Consider the following 17,686-nt stretch of genomic DNA (forward strand, 5'->3'; position numbering starts at 1 on the left):
CGTTTTCTCTCCCTGTTTCTATAATCCTCTCTGGATTTATCGTAGAGAATCTCGTTAAATTGGTACCATTCTACAAGTTCCCCATCTTGTTCCCTGGAGAAGTTATATGGCCTTACCTTCTGCCATCTTCCCTTTACATAAGCATCTGTAGAGGCTATTCCTACAACGGCTACTGGGGAGGTGATCTGAAATTCACCTTGCTCACCCTCTCCCTGCTCCATGGAGCCCACAGGCAGTGTTATCTCTGGCATTTCCTGTTGCCTCTCCACCTGTCTCTCTTGCTGCGTCTCCTCCTCATTCTCCTGCATGGCAAAAATCTTTCTGACACGCTTTACCCCTTTCTTTGAGCTTTTCTGGGAGCCATCTCTGCGTGTTCCTGTTAAAAAGATTCTCCAACAATGACAATGAGGTGGGACGTCCTCGATGGACACATGTTCCATTGGCGACATTGAGAACACCTTTTTTACTCACCTTCTGTCCCCTCTGTCCAGCTTCCGGGTTTACCGTTCGCAGGAGTTCCCACGGTAACCGCAAGAGTTACTACGGATATCGCACTGGCCACTACGTTCATAAAATGTTGCAATGCTCAACCACAAGTGTACAAGTCACTCTTGGAGAAATTCAAGCTTGCTTGAATTTTCTCCCGAGTACCCAAGTTACACGATTACCTACCGTTAGCGCCACGGTGGTCCACGGTGGTCCATGAATGCCGTACTGTTATCGCACGAGGTTCCCACGATGTTAAACTCTGGTTACATCTTGCGTCAAGTCGCCCCGTGAAAAAGGGGTTGAAGGGTGTTGGTGTGTTAGAGTACTACAGAGCAGGAGAAGGTGAAAGGGCTGGATGGGCCAAGACTACAGAGTGATTTTAAAAGAAGAATGTAAATCTAACTTCAAGGTGTTGCTTAAATGTGAATCAATGCAAGTCAACAAGTACAAGAGGAATCATTGAACATGACTTGTTACATGTTAGGATGATGGCCTTTGTTTACAGAGAGTAGAATAAAGAACAGCAAGCATAAGTAAATGGAGATAACAATGAATAGCTTAAGATTTCAGCAGTATTTGATATGAGGTAGGGAATAGGCTCAGAATTAATTTTCTGTAGTCGATCTTTAGCACACTGTCCATAAGTAGAGGTTAGTCACCTTATTGCAGATACTATTAGAATTGCAAACTCCTTATTTCTATTCAGATCAGTTCTGAAGTCCAATAATTAATCAAACCATCAGATGATTTTTTTTTTCTTCAAATGATAGTATACCCAATGTTGAACTGAATGTGTTTAATGCTTTGCAGGAAATTAAGGATTGAAAGTACATGTTGTGTACAAATATAGTCATATCTGGGAAGATAAATAGTTAAAGCCGAACAAGGTTCCAACTCTCATTAAAGAAACCACGATGTTGCTTAGCTGCCAATGTTTCAAGAAGAATACCCAACTTTGTTCATGTTACATATATAAATTAGATCCTGTTCATCTTTTTTCTCTGTTCCAAAATTCTGTTTTGATTGCAAGGGTAATTTATTAGTGTTGATTAAAAGTTATTTTGAAAGACAATGAATAATTCATAAAGAACTAGGGTCTATTGACATGTTTTCCAACCTTATCAAACTTTATAATGTCAGAAGGAAACCTGTTCTGAATTAATCATCCTGGAACATTGTTTAATTTGCGCCACCAAAGAGCGTAACAAGAAGTTGTGGAGAGAGCAGTCTTTATGGAAAGCAGAAAGAGGTTGGGATGTGAAGATGTGACTGGTGGTGCGATTGTGTTGAATGTGGCAGAAATATCTGAGAATTATGTGTTAGAAAAGGATGCTGTCGGGGTGAAAGGTGGGGGGTAGAGGGACTTTAATCCAGGAGTAGGGGAGATCTTTAATCCATCTGACACGGGGAGAGGAGTGCGGAGAAGTGAGAGCAGAACTGCAGGACACAAAGGAGAGTCAGGTGAGGACACCATCCACTACAACTAAGGGGGAAGCAATAAATCCCTCCCATTTAATTCTCTTCTTTTTTCACTAGGCACCCTTTTGTTTCCTTTTCACTTCTAGTCATTGTCACTTACCCCAACCATTTGTCAATCACCCCCTCATCTGTATTAATCTTCCATTTGCCAGGCCTTTCACCAGCCTCCGCACTCTCTTACCCAGCTTTCTCCTCCCTACAACAAAGATAGACACAAAATGATGGAGTAACTCAGCAGGACACGCTGCATGTCCGGAGAGAAGGAATGGGTGACATTTCGAGTCAAGACCCTTTTTCAGAATCTGATGAAGTGTCTCGACCCAAATGTCACCCATTCCTTCTCTCCAAAGATGCTGCCTGTCCCGCTGAGTTACTGCCGCATTTTGTGTCCATCTTCGGTGTAAACCAGCATCTGCAGTTCCTTCCAACACATCTCCCTGTAACGGGTATAGCTTGGACCCAATAGCAGCACAGAGTAGAAACACTGGAATGGGTACACCGTACTCACACAGAGGCTCAGGATTGAGTGAGGGTTCCGAAGAGGGGCAGGCAGGAGACGTAGTTCGGGGTAGCGGAAGGTCCGGTAACCAGGAGATCCAACACACGATGCAAACAAACCAGCGAGGGACAGACAAAAGGAGAGTCGAAGCCAGGCAGGAAGTCGAGGAGCCGTTGCAGGGATACACCAAACAGCCCAGGAGAGAAGCAGACAGAAACCAGGAGGTACGGGACGAAGGCCGTGGTCGGGGACAGAAGGCCGAGGTGATATTCGGGAAAACAACAGAACGGAACGGTCAGGGGCAGGCTGGTTCGAATCCGTGTAGGTAGTCGGGGAAAACGCTGGAGAGTCTTGCATGAATGCTGCGACAATCTGGCACTGTGTGAACGGTGAGGAGAGTCTATATACCAGGTTAATAGGTGATCAGAGGCAACTGAGTGCAACAGGTGAGGAGAGTTGGGCTGATGAGAGGGGAGTGGCAGGCAGGCAGGTGAGGAGAAGGAGGGACCGGTGGAAAAGTACCAGGAGGTGAAGTGGATGAGAATGAGGAGAGGGCAGACTGTGACAGAACTTCCCACTCAAGGGAAGGCTCCTGACGTCCCAAAACAAAAAAAAAAAACAATAAAGAAAATAAACCCAATCCCATGCAGAGTTGGGTGGGAGGAGGGGGACCGGAGGAGGGCTAATATTCGTCCGAGACATCCATGTCCGCATCCTCCTCCATGGCATCAGAGGAAAGCTCCATCTCGTCATCACTGGGGGCCTCAGACGGAAGAGGGGACAGAGTCTCAGGGGCGGCGACCCCTCTGGGAGTGGCGGACTTGGATGGCTGGTCGGGATGACGCCGGTGAAACTCCCTGATGAGGGAGGCGTCCAGGATGTGTCGAGCAGGAGCCCAGGACCTCTCCTCTGGACCGTAACCCTCCCAATCGACCAGGTATTGGAGACCCCTCCCGCGACGGCGGGAGCGCAGGAGGCGGTGCACCGTAAAGGCGGGGCCTCCATCGATGAGACGAGGAGGTGGAGGAGGAGGGACTGCGGGGACCAGGGAGCTCTCCCGGACTGGCTTAACTCTGGACACGTGGAACGTAGGATGGACCCGCATGGAACGAGGCAACTTGAGCCTCACAGCCGCTGGGTTGATGACCTTCTGGATCCCAAAGGGACCGATGAACTTGGGTGCCAACTTCTTGGACTCCACACTCAAGGGAAGGTCCCGGGTCGACAGCCAAACCTTCTGGCCCGCGAGGTAGGTGGGGGCCTGGGTGCGGTGATGGTTGGCAGCCGTGGCATAACGGTCCACGGAGCGGAGAAGAGCCGCCCTGGCTTGGGTCCATGTCCTGCGGCAGCGACGAATGAAGGCCTGGACGGACGGGCAGGAAACCTCTTTCTCCAGCGCCGGGAACAGTGGAGGCTGGAACCCGTAGGCACACTGGAAAGGGGAGAGCCCAGTGGCCGAGCTTGTCAGGGTGTTGTGGGCGTACTCCACCCACAACAACTGCTGGGACCAGGAGGAGGGATGCTTGGACACCGTACATCGCAGCGCCGTCTCCATCTCCTGATTCTTCCTCTCAGTTTGGCCGTTGGACTGGGGATGAAATCCGGACGTCAGACTCACGGTGGACTGAGAGTCTTGCATGAATGCTATGACAATCTGGCACTGTGTGAACATGAGGAGAGTCTATGTACTGGGTTAATAGGTGATCAGAGGCAACTGAGTGCAACAGGTGAGGAGAGTTGGGCTGATGAGAGGGGAGTGGCAGGCAGGCAGGTGAGGAGATGGAGGGACCGGTGGAAAAGTACTGGGAGGTGAAGTGGATGAGAATGAGGAGAGGGCAGACTGTGACACTCCCCTACAACAGTCTGAAGATGAGTCCTGACCTGAAACATCATCTGTCCATTCCCTCCACAGATTGCAGTGTCACCCGTTGAGTTCCTCCACTAGGTTTTGTTGCAATGAGAAGACACAACTGATATAAACTGAAATAATGTCACCAAAAAGTATTGAAATCACTTTATAATGAGTATAGACATTTGAAGTCCAATCACTGTTGCAATTTAGAAGGAACTCCAAACAATTTCTAATTAGCGATCTGTCTCTTTGGTAGTTAGGTATTAATTGTTAATCTGTTCTTATGCCCCTGTCCCACTTAGGAAACCTGAACGGAAACCTCTGGAGACTGCGTCCCACCCAAGGTTTCTGTGCAGTTCCCGGAGGTTCCCAGAGGTTTTTGTCAGTCTTCCTACCTGCTTTCCACTCCGGCAACCACCTGCAACCTCCAGGAACCGCACGGAAACCTTGGGTGGGGCGCAAAGTCTCCAGACTTACATATGGGAGAAATGTTGTCCAGAACACAATGGTTGATCATCGTGGTCTTCTTTGTAATAATGTCATGATCTGCTGAGATTCACCAGAGAGGGTAGATGGGAATTGTTCAATTTCTTATCCAAACCATGGAAACCACCCTCTTCCAGTGTGGCTTTCTTTTAAAACTATACAAGGTTGTCGGTCTAGCTTGTTAAGCTCGAATCTTTGGAGGTGGGCTTCAGAAGTGAGCTTAGCACCAACTGAACTGCAAATGATATCTAAAATATAGGAACGTTTTATTTTTTTTTTCCCTAGGCAATCGGAGATATATTATACATTTAATGGTATCTGATGTGTTGGAACTGTTAATGGAAAAACTTGAATCCAAAGGTGACAAATACAGAGAGCTGTTAGAACTGGCAGAGGAATGGTGTGATTTCGAATTCAGGGAGTCTTCATGTGTTAGAAATGTTGGGGAGTTAAGTTTGGAATAATCTTTGTACTAGAACTGAGGTCTTTAGATGCCGAGTCATTTGGTGTTGACTAATTAGATGAATTGCTAATATTAGATAATTTACATGTTGATGTTGAGGCCCTGAAAGACCTCACATTAAACTTATTAATCTCCCAAGGCAGCCAACCTTTGATTCCTCTGACTTAATGTTACAAAAAGGTGACTATACACTAATTATAATGCTTTACATAATTTATTTTCACATTTAATTGAATTAACCTTCATTAGCTTAATGTTGTAGATGAATACCACCTTTATGGGACCAGCAGTGAAGGTTGATAGTGATGGACAAAACAGAGACTATCTGACTGATTGGATCTGGAGGAAAAGCAAAAGAATAAAGCAACTTCTGGAGTAGTTTATTATCCACGATACAAATGGCACCAGGAGGTGGCAGTAAGTCCTACCCATTACCCAACTCTACACTTGTATATGAACAGGAGACCCATTTTTACTTTTGTGGAGAATTGAAATTGTGCTTCAGAATGTCGATGTGAATTTTTGACCCCCTGTATGACACCCAGACGTTCTAATCATTGGAGTTACGGAGATGGGTGAACACGGTACGGCTTAGTGAAGGGTCTGGTCGCAGGTGAGCCAGTCACAAGTGAAAGAAGAGAAGGCAAACGTGGAGAAATCTACCGATAACAAGTTTGTTGGACTTCGATCAAATTCTTCTGTTCTCCCTGGCCTATCGTCACTCTGGAAATACGCGTACCTTATTACATAGAAACATAGAAATTAGGTGCAGGAGTAGGCCATTCGGCCCTTCGAGCCTGCACCACCATTCAATATGATCATGGCTGATCATCCAACTCAGTATCCCATACCTGCCTTCTCTCCATACCCTCTGATCCCCTTAGCCACAAGGGCCACATCTAACTCCCTCTTAAATATAGCCAATGAACTGGCCTCGACTACCCAGATTGATCTGGCATTTCTCACCATCTCTTGTCTGGCAGGTTCTGTAACTTGAAGAAAACCAGGCAGGTGTTGCCAAGGAAAAAAAATAACTGTTAAGTTGACAACACATGGTTGGCATTTTTGAAAGTGCAATAGCTTCCCACCATTTAACTTGTCTTCATTTAAATGCACAGTGACATAGATTAGATCCTTTTCAGATTTTAGAACTTTTAATCTCCAAATAAACATAACCAAATCCATTTTTATCTCTGATCTGATTTAGTTACGTCGATTCATGGTTGTTAATCTTCACGCTTCTTCTACCAACTCTCCCCCTGTCCTCACCTCCTTCCCTCCATGGTCTTTGAGTCACAAAATGGAGGTCAGTGCAAAATAGAACCCAAACCCAATGACACTTACTATAATAGTTCTAACATTTTGATTCGATTGATTATGCTAATTATACTAATTTAGCAACCAAGTCTCATAATTTTAACAGTGGATCTTATTTACAAAATTTTTAAATGGGTATCATTAAATGGACTCGCTGACTGAGAAACAATGCATTATATTGAGGGTGCTATATTTATGCAAACAAAAAACATTGCTTTAATTGGCAACTGGTTACATATCGTATGAACTTTTGCTGAGTTACAGCATTAAAACAAGCCTTTCAGTCCAAAATGTCCATGCCTACCAGTCATCAATTTGAGCTGGTGCCATTTAGCCCAAAACACTCTAAACCTTTTCTATCCAGGTACATGTCCAAAAATATTTTAAACAATTTAATTATACTTCTTTCTGCCTCTTCTTCTGGCAGCTTGTTCCATATACCCACTACTGTCTGAGTAAAAACTCAGACCCCTATAAAATGTTCCCTCTCATCTTATGCCCTTTAGTTTTAAGCCTCCTCCCTACAAACTAAAATTCATGACCTTATCAATGTTCCTTGTTATGTTATATTACACCATATTTCAATAACATTGATTTCTAATGGATTGTACTTGAAAGTGTAGACTTGCTAGTTGGTAAATAATGCTCTGTTAGTGGAAAACTATGCAATGCGAAATCATAAATTGATTTGATTTTATCTGTGCCAGGCTTGTGTGCTCAGTCCCTTCCTCTATTTCCTGTACATCCTTGACTGCGTGACCAAATACAAAACCAACTCAATCACTTAGTATCTGTACACTGTGGATGGCTCAATTGTATGCATGTATTGTTTTTCCTCTGGAAAGTACAGGAAAGAGATTTAGAACCTTATGTCATGGTCATAGGCCAACAACATAGCCTTTAATCAACAAGATGAAAGAGATGGTTGTTGGCCTAAAGAAATAAGATGTTCAACAGGCTCTTGGCATCGTCAATGGAATTACTGCAGAGATGGTCATCAGCTTCAAGTTCCTAGGCATACATATCATCAGAAATCTCACCATGTCCCTTCACACAGATATGTTGTGACGGAACACACCGTACAGTGATCAAGAAAGTGCATCAGAGCATTTGCTTTCTTAAGCAACCAAGAAGATCTAGTACATCCAAGAGGATTCTCCAGAAATTGAGCTGGTGCCATTTGAGTTGGTTTTGTATTTGGTCACGCAGTCAAGGATGTACAGGAAATAGAGGAAGGGACTGAGCACACAAGCCTGGCACAGATAAAATCAAATCAATTTATAAATTTTGATAGGATACATCTCAGCCGGGTATGGCTATTGCTCTGCTTTTGATCATCTGAACCTGCAGAGTGGTGAACCATCCTGTTACAAGCTCATCACTTTTTACATGAAGTTCATCTTTACGGTGTATTCCATCAGGAAGGCTGGAAGTATTGTCAAGGATGCTTGCCTATCTGGCCATTCCCTTTTCTCTCTTCTACTCTCTGGGAGAAGATACAACTTATGTCCACATTTAAGAACATTTTCATCCCCACTGCCATTAGACTCCTGAACCAATCACTTATTTCATACACTCCCAGAGGCACTGCCATGTATTCTTAACTTTACCTTATTCAAATGTTCTATTATCACACTGTAATATTTTTTGCAGACCTTCTAATTGCACTAGCATTTTGCAGCATTCTGCCATTTGGGATTTGTTACATTTATTATTGTATTTATCATTACTGTAGCTATACTCCTTATCAGTGAGATTCATGTGAACAAAGTATTTCATTATGTCCAGGTGTATGTGGCAATTATCAGAACTGTATCTACACCTGTGTCTGTACCATCAAAACCAGATTCAACTTCTATGCTCACAAATAATATTACTTTTGTTAAATTGAAAGCAGTGAGAAGAGAGTGATAGCAGATCACGATAGGTTTTACTGAAAAAGCATTCACTAAAATTCACCTTTTGTTGTTAAGGATTGCTCCAGAGTGCTAAATTAAATTTTAAATTCTAATGAAATGTGCCTCATTAGGTTTTCTAATTGACAAAACGTATGCATCTTGAATAGATTTACAGTTTTCCCAGAAATGAAAGCAGGTAAGATTTAAAACATCAATTTCAGATACAGTTACGAGTATCAAGGGTGAATTTATTAAGAGGGGAAGTTATTCTTTCTGCAGGAAAGCAAGCCCATAATTTTAGACATGCTTAAAGGATAAAGTCATATCAATTCTGGAAATAAATCTAAATATGTACAAATAAACTTTAATGGATTATCTTTTTTTTGGTTATCCACCGGATGTGAGATTTGTTTAAGAGATAGTTATTGTCCTTTTCTAAATGTCTTTGGATTGAATGGCTGGCTGGGCCATTCCAGAGGGCAGGTTAAAGTCAATTACATTACTATGTAATCACATATTGTCCAGATAAACCAAGGATGATAGATTCCCATCCTTAAAGGTCATTAACCCACAATTAGCCAGTCTAACTCAGTGGAGTCAAATTCTGAATTAATGTCATGAATGTAGATCAATCTTAGAACAATCTTAACTGTAAACCTATAATCTGTAACCAATTTATGTTTCAATCATTGTGCTGCAGTACTGACCTCTATAGCCACTGTTATTTATTTTGTCATGACCTCTGTACTAATTAGTTGTATAATCAATGTTTGCATTTAAGTACTGCAAGACATTAATCTGTGGCCAATAAGCAATGGCTAAAATATAAATGACCGATTGACTTTGTTAGTAATTAATAAGACATGAGTAATCCATTCCCGCAGTTAGAGGTTATTAGCATGTTTGATAATGCAATCCAAACTCTTTTGTATGAATCTACTTTCCATGCTAAACCTGGGCATTATTTGCTTCTTGCCATTATGTATTGAGCATACCAATGATGGTTCTTTTACAAGAAGCTAGAGTTCAGAGTTCTTGTGGTATATTGATAAATATTCTCATCAGGATATCCATTTCAGTGATTTTACATTAAAGTCCATCATGCAACTGAACCATCCTACCAACAATGAGAGAGTGGACTTGGTTCTTGGTTTCTTGGTCCTCCAAAATATTCCAAATGGAATTTAAACTGGAGGTGGTGAAGGGATGGCTTAAGCCAGAAAGGGTTATTGGGAAGTAAGAGCTACTTTAAATTTAGTTGCATCTGGTTGGGTAACTATGGTAAGGTGGAGATTATTCCATGCTTTAATTGTGCGAGGGAAGAGCAAATTGCTGTATACATCTGTCTTTGCAGCTGGGATCACAAATTGGATCGAATGCCCTCGTCTGCTCCTAATTGGTTTGGGTTTGATGTATGTCTTGTAATCTATGTCAAGCTGACCATTTAACATTTTGTAAAAACAGGTCAAACGGTGAGCTTCACGTCTGTCTTGGAGAGGGTTCCACCCCAGAGAATTCAGAGGTTTGGTGGCACTCGCTGAGTCCTGAGGTACTATCTACCTCATTGGAGACCTTTGGACTCTCTTTGATCGGATTTTACTGTACTTGTCTTGCATTAAATGTTATTTACATTATTCCCTTTATCATGTATCTGTACATTGTGAATTGCTTGATTATAATCACATATTGTCTTTCTGCTGACTGGTTAGCACGCAACAAAAACTTTTCATTGTATCTCGTTACATGTGACAATAAACTAAACTTAAAAGATAACTCAAATTAAACTCCTTCCTAGGGACAGGAAGCCTACAAGTATCTTCTCCTATTTGCTGCGTGATAAGCTAAAGTTCAAAAGTTATTTGCAGCTTCCAAATGCCAACATACCCATCTTCAGATTTGTGCCATTTAAGTGACTCCAATATGTCAGAATTTCACACTGAACATCTTACCAAGTCCCATCGATCCCCAACAGCCTCAATGACTGACAAGTACTTATACTTGGCAGCTATAGCTTTGGTTACCATCCACCTCCTATTTTCCTGAAGAAACAAAACCCTGTTTTTCACAGCTCCACTAAAAGCCCTACTTTTGATTGTAATGTTGGTCTTAGTTTGTGAAACTTTATTAAAGTACCCTTGCCCAATACTTTCTAACACTTGGCTCAGCCATACTCAGCCATGAAACCATGCTTTATCTGCAATTATTCCTATGATCTTATTACCCTCCATACCAAGCAACTTCCCTTCAGTCTGACTGTACATATTAACTGAAATGTCAAGCTTCTCTACTCCTTATTTCTGGCCATCCCATCAACCATTTTGTTCAAATGGACTTGCTGATGAATAAAACAGTTTCTATTTCTGTAAATCTTAGAACTGGCAATGCTCCCCTGTGACAAATGGCTAAACTATTAATGACTGCTTAACTTATTCAGCAATTGTCAAGAGGTGAGTAATTAATTAACTCAGTGGGAGATGCATACACACTGACTGAAAACAACACTGTTCTTGGTAACGTTACATAGACTATGCTGATTTGCAACTGGTGGTTGTACAGTACAAAAGGCAGAGAATCAACAATTCTGATAGTTTTGTCAGCAAGCAATTTTTTTTCAATTAGAATTTACTTAATTATTGCAAGGACATGAGCCCTAATGATTGAAATGAACCCTTGCTAAAGGGATTTTTGGTTGTGTCTGTTTTCCCCACCAGGCTTAGATAAGGTCATTCAACTCATTAAGGATGCTCCAACAGTGATATGATCCTTTTCACTCCTTTATAGAGCAATTATTTTCTAATTGATTGATTCTCTGTAGTTGCTGGAGGAACACAGTGGTTAGGCAGCATCTGTGGAGGGAGATGGACAGAGGACTTTTTAGGTCAGGACACTTCATTTGGCCCAGTTGATGAGGTTGAGTTTAGTGTAGAGAAAACAGAGAGTTGTGCGCTGGGAAGGTGTGATGTTGGTTTGGGTAAGGGGAATGGAGAAGTTAAAGCAGTTGGTGTCACATTAGCAGTTAGAAGTGGAAAGGTTAAGAGAAGGTAAAATTACAGAGCCTGCTGTCCAAGGGGAAGAGGAGAGTTGGAGGCAGGAAAAGGGTCATTAATGGTGGAGAGTGTGAAGACTCCTTACCAGGGAAACGGGCAGAGGCAGCAAAAGAAGGGCTCAACGTCAAGGCATAGTTGAAACTCATTGAAATGTGAGCACAGGGTTATTAAAATGAGCCCTTTGCTGAAGACAAGGTCAGGGATGTCAGAGGGGATAGTAAAGAGCATGTCAGGGGTTTGAGTTGGAGCCAGGCTTGGGCATAGGCCAGAAAATGATAATGTGAGGAAGGGTATGGCAGCTCTTATGTGCTGAGAGGAAGGAGCTTAGATGACTGAGGAGAGTGAGAAGGGATGGGATCCACCAAGGTGATATAGATAGGAAAACAACAGAGGGAAAAATCTCTTGATCCCAACAGCTGCCTTTGCAAATGACAATGTTTACGTGCTGGAATGAATGCCAGAAATAAATCCAAATCTTTGAAGTATTTTTATTTGCAACCTCAAGAAAATAGCTCTTGGGCTAGGTAAGTTGGTGTTTGAATTCATACTATAAAGTGGAACCTTTGTGGTTGCCATCTGGAGCTGTACAAATGGGACCTTTGCGATTGCTATTGGGAGCTGTACAAAGTAAAACGTCTGTGGTTACATTGGGAGCTATACACAGCATTCATAGCTGACACACCATTGCCATGTTGACTGCTAGAAAAGCAGTCCAGTGTTCAAAACAGTGTTCAAAACAAAGTGGAAGGGTAGCTGTACAGTCGACCTCACTCAATCCATTACCCTGTTTAATTCCCAAGGCATAATAAGCCTCAAGCCATTGCAAGATGCCGCCAGATTAGGCAGGCAGACATCACAGATCCTTGCACTGAAGTGCATAGCATGGGCATGCTGTGATTATCGAGGGAAATGCATTCTTGCTTAGATGCTTTTGCGTATGGATTGAATATTGAAAACTGTATATGGTAGAGACTGTTAAAACATCAGAGTCACTCCAGGGAAACAATAATTCATGATTCCCTGCTGTGGGGGTTGGTTCTTGTTTTCCTGCTCTTAATAAACAGACATTGTAGTTTGCAACTAAATGCAGAATTTAGTTCAGCAATCCTGGGAATGGCTGCAGAGCATATGAGGACTGTGACTGAAGCTAGGCAAACATCAGCAGCACTGAAGGGAACCATAACAAGAAGTACACAGGTCAATTTCCCGATGGATGATAATTGACTTAGAAATGATCACTGGTGCAATCTAACCCAATGGAAAGCTGTTTCTTTCTTCTGTGAGTTGCTCATTAAAACAAGGACAAACGAGTTTAATTTCAAAGCGAACATGCCTGAAACAGTTCATAAATTAGCTGGATAAGGTGCTTTTTACAATTTTAGAAAATTACAGCCTAAGTTTGGAATAAAATGAAATGACTTTTCTACCCTTGCTGTTTTTTGGCAGCAAGCTGTGAATTCTAGTGCTTTGCATTTGTATTTTCCAATTATGCCAATTTTATCCAATTCATTTTAGCTCAATAAAAGTCTGGATGTTAAAGTACTTGTGTTTTAATGTTTGTCACTCACTCCTTGCAAGGTGACCTTTAGGCTGTAGTATCTTTGCAGCTTACGACATGCTCTCTGTTTGGTATTTAAGTTTGATCCTCACGGGCACAGGCCAGTTCAGAATAGCAAACTCTTTCAGATCCAGCATTTCAGGGTCACCTGTGGCCTGAATGACTGATTTTTTTTCTCTGGTGTCATTTCAGTGGAAAACATGAAAGCAATTGCTGAATGGTTCTGTTTGTGTAAATTTGCATGAGGTTGTGTTCAGATCACAAACTTGAAGGACTATCAAATATTCACTTTAAAACTTAACTTATGTTTACATCGTGTAAGTCTTTTGTAATATAACAGTAAGTTATAGGTTTAGAAGCTGTTTCCAAAAAACTTTCCTGGACAAATTCCATTTATTGAACAGTGTTGAATTTCATAACATCAAGTTACAATAAAAGTAATCTTACATTTAACACTGTTTTGTATGTATTTTCCAAGATAATCTGACCATTCATCCTCACAACACTGCAGTCACATTTATGCTGCAATACATTCTCAACCTTATGTGACCTTCAGATTACCCTTTCATCATTCCTTCTTCGTATGTGATAGAAATTCTTATTGATGAGTGTTATGATGTGTCTGCTTATCATACCCCCATCATTTGAGGGAGACAAACAAATACAAACACTGGCTTAATCATAAAGGAAATTGAGTGCAATGTAATTTAAGAGCAGAATGATAAGAGGAAATATGTGCTCACATTTATGTTTGCCTGCACTTTAATTTGGATGCAATTTTAAAACAAGACAGGATCTGACATGGCCAACACACACTGCTGCACTGGTGAGAAAGGCAAGGCAGCGCCGTTACCACCACAGACAGCTGAGGTAATTCAGAGTCTCTCTGAGGATCCTTCAATCCTTCTACTCTGGTGCAGTAGAAAGCATCCTGACTGGAAACATCTCGATCTGGATTGACAACAGCTCTGCCCAGGACAGGAAGGCTCTGCTGAGAGTAGTGCATTCAGCCGAACTCACCATGGGAACTACACTACACCCACTGCAGAACCTATGAACCAGGAGATACAGATCTAGAGCCAATAAGATCACGAAGGACTCCTACCACCCCAACAATGGACTGTTCCGGCTGCTACGGTCAGGCAAGCACCTCCGCTGTCACGCTGTGAAAACAAAGCGGATGAGACAGAGTTTCTTCCCACAGGCCATCAGGACTGTAAACTCTGAACTTACCAGGGCGTAATTATTGCTGCATCTTTTTTTTAAATGTAAATACTGGCTCTGTTCTGTTGTTCTGTTGTTTTGCACAATCCCGAAGGCATTGCCACTTTCATTTTACTGTACATTTTGTATGTGTATGTGACAAATAAAGTTGACTTGGCTTGATCATTAGCATCACCAATCTGGTTATCCAGAAGTTGTAAAAGATCACTAGACTAAGTGGGACCTGTTGGCCAACTAGTCTAGTCCCCCAACGCAATATTCCACCTCTCCACCAATTCCAATATTGGTGGCCAGTGGGGGGGGGGGCTTTCTGGACCGCTAGTATGGGTGTTGTTCGCTGAATGGACTGGTTTCCAGAGGGCTACTAGTGTGGGGTTTGTGGGCCGAATGGATTCTTGGTCTGGCGGCTCAGTCAATCAACACTGTTGTGCTGGCAGCTCATTCACTCAGACCTGTTGGGCTTGCAGTTGACACAGCTATTCCTTGAAATTCCATTTCATGCATGGTGCAAGGCCATCAAATTCAAGTGCAGTTTCATACCACTTCAAGCAGGGTGCAAGGCCACCAAATTCAAGTGCAGTTTCATACCTTTTCAAGCAGGGTGCAAGGCCACTAAAGACAGCGAGTCGTGACCTCTCCCTCCCCCATCTTGCAGAGACTGAGCCACGCCCACACTTCCGGGTTTTATAGTCCCTATTCAAACCAAAGGCAAGGCAGCATTAGCGCTTTCAAACCAAAGGCAAGGCAGCATTAGCGCTTTCAAACCAAAGGCAAGGCAGCATTAGCGCTTTCAAACCAAAGGCAACACAGCTTCAGCACTTTCAAACTACATTTTTCAAACCACATTAAGGGCACTGACAGGTCAGTAAACCACTCACAGTTTAGTAGACATGTGTTCATTGTTATTCACAGCTCAGACTGAGAATTGCGACCTCTCGCTCCCCCATCTTGCAGAGAACTGAGGCACCTCCACACTTCCTGGTTTTATAGTCCCTAAAGAAGGGGTGTGGCCTTCACGAGAGAGAATCTCAACATATTTTTAAAAATATATAATTATTTTATCTTTCATCGATGGGAAAAATCCTCTTGGCCTGCGCAGTGGAGGGAGACTGCGTAAGATGTCCAAAAATCACTACCGTAAGTGGCAGCGTTTTTTCTAAAATCAATATAGAGTGCGACAGGAAGTGGTCAAGATGAGACTTTTAGCAACATAGATGTTGCCAGGACAAGGGCCTGAGCTTTTTGGAGATGTTGAGCAAATTAGGGCTTTATTCATTGGAGTGCAAGAGAATGAAGAGTGAACTTATAGACGTGTACAAGATCAAAAGAACAATAGATAGGTGAATAAAGAGTGTTGTTTACCTAGAGCAGGGGAATCAAGAACCAAAGGACAGCTTTAAGGTGAGGGGGGGAGAGATTTAATAGAAACCTGAGGGCCAATATTTTTACACAAAGGGTGGTATGTGTATGGAACAAGCTTTTGGAGGAGGTAATTGAGGAAGGTACTATCACAATGTTTAAGCAACTTTGAGATAGGTACATGGATAGGATATCCTTAAAGGGTTACTAGACTAAGTGGGACCCGTTGGGTCCCAGCTTCACATGGGAAGGCTGGTCCCCCAACACAATATTCCACCTCTCTAACCATTCCAATATAAACACACACACTCATACTCACACCCTCCAACTCACACACATAAACTCACTCACACACACATGCACTCACTCACACACACATGCACACACACACCTACACACATACACACATGCATACTGACACATACACACACACACACAGACTCACATACACATACACTCACACACTCACAGACACATACACACAAACACATACACTCACACACACACAAACACACACACACACACAGACACACACTCACACACACTGACTGGAATCTACTCACATGGCTGAGCATAGCCTCTCCAATGTGTGGCTTCCGCAGTCAGCAGCACTTCCACAATCAGTGTGACCTCTGCATTCACCAGAAATTATGCAATCAGCGTGACCTGTCCACTAAGTGGAAGTCACAAAATGAGCGGGACTTGGACTAAACACAGTCGGACCTAATAAAGCATTTATTCCTTCCAAACACAGTCGAACCTAATAAAGCATTTATTCCTTCCAAACACAGTCGGACCAAATAAAGCATTTATTCCTTCCAAACACAGTCGGACCTAGTAAAGCATTGCAGTTTCAAGCACAGGCAGGGCAGCAGGCCAAACAACTCATGGCATTGTCATTTCATTTCATTTCATTTCCAATTAAGCATTGCACTTTCAAGGACAGGCAGGGCAGCAGGCGAAATAACTTATGGCATTTCATTAATGGCTAACAAGTCATTTATTGCAAGTACATTGCAGACTCACAGTTCAGTTGATTCACAGCTCAGAATGACAGTCGTGGTCTCACCCTCGCGATCTTGCAGAGTGACATATCCAGGCATCCGGGGTTTTATAGTCCGCTCCCTCCTCCCCTCTCCCTGAAGGGGCGTTACCTTAATTGCTGTGATTGACAGGCGAGAGGACCAATCAACTGATCTCAAGGTTTTTTAAACACTCATAACTTTTTTTTTCATCCATGGGAAAAATCCTCAGGGCTGGCTCAGCGGTTGAGGGCTGTGAGTATGGTGGCCAAAAATCACAGTGATACAGGGTAGCATTTTTTGTAAAATCCATCTACAGTGCAGACAGGAAGTGGTCAAGATGAGCCTTTTAATTATTTAGATAAGCCAAATGCAGGCAGGTGGGGCTAGTGTAGATGGGCATGTTGGTTGGCTTTGGCAAGTTGGCCCAAAGGGCTTGTTTTCATGCCGTATGACTCTACCACAAGTGGACAATCATGTTGGATGGCATGGGCAAGTTGGGCCAAAAGGCTTTTTTTCATGCTGTATCACCCTATAACAAGTTATACTTGTATAAAGAGCAATGCATAATCCCCATTATTTATTATTGTTAATGTGCTTAAATTGATTAAGGTTGGTGCCACATGCAAACTCCAATTATAAGAGTATCTTTATATTCTTATGGGACTGATAAATGAGTGAGTTGTATTGTAGTGCAATGGGTCAGAGTTTAACGATAAAGGGGAAATCATTTAGGACTGAGATGAAAAAAACATTTTTTACACAGAGAGTGGTGAATCTCTGGAATTCTCTGCCACAGAATGCAGTTGAGGCCAGTTCATTGGCTATATTTAAGAGGGAGTTAGATGTGGCCCTTGTGGCTAAAGGGATCAAGGGATATGGAGAGATAGCAGGTACATGATACTGAGTTGGATGATCAGCCATGATCATATTGAATGGTGGTGCAGGCTCGAAGGGCCGAATGGCCTACTCCTGCATCTATTTTCTATGTTT

Source organism: Leucoraja erinacea, chromosome 2 (assembly GCF_028641065.1).
Source record: "Leucoraja erinacea ecotype New England chromosome 2, Leri_hhj_1, whole genome shotgun sequence".
NCBI lineage: Eukaryota > Metazoa > Chordata > Chondrichthyes > Rajiformes > Rajidae > Leucoraja > Leucoraja erinaceus.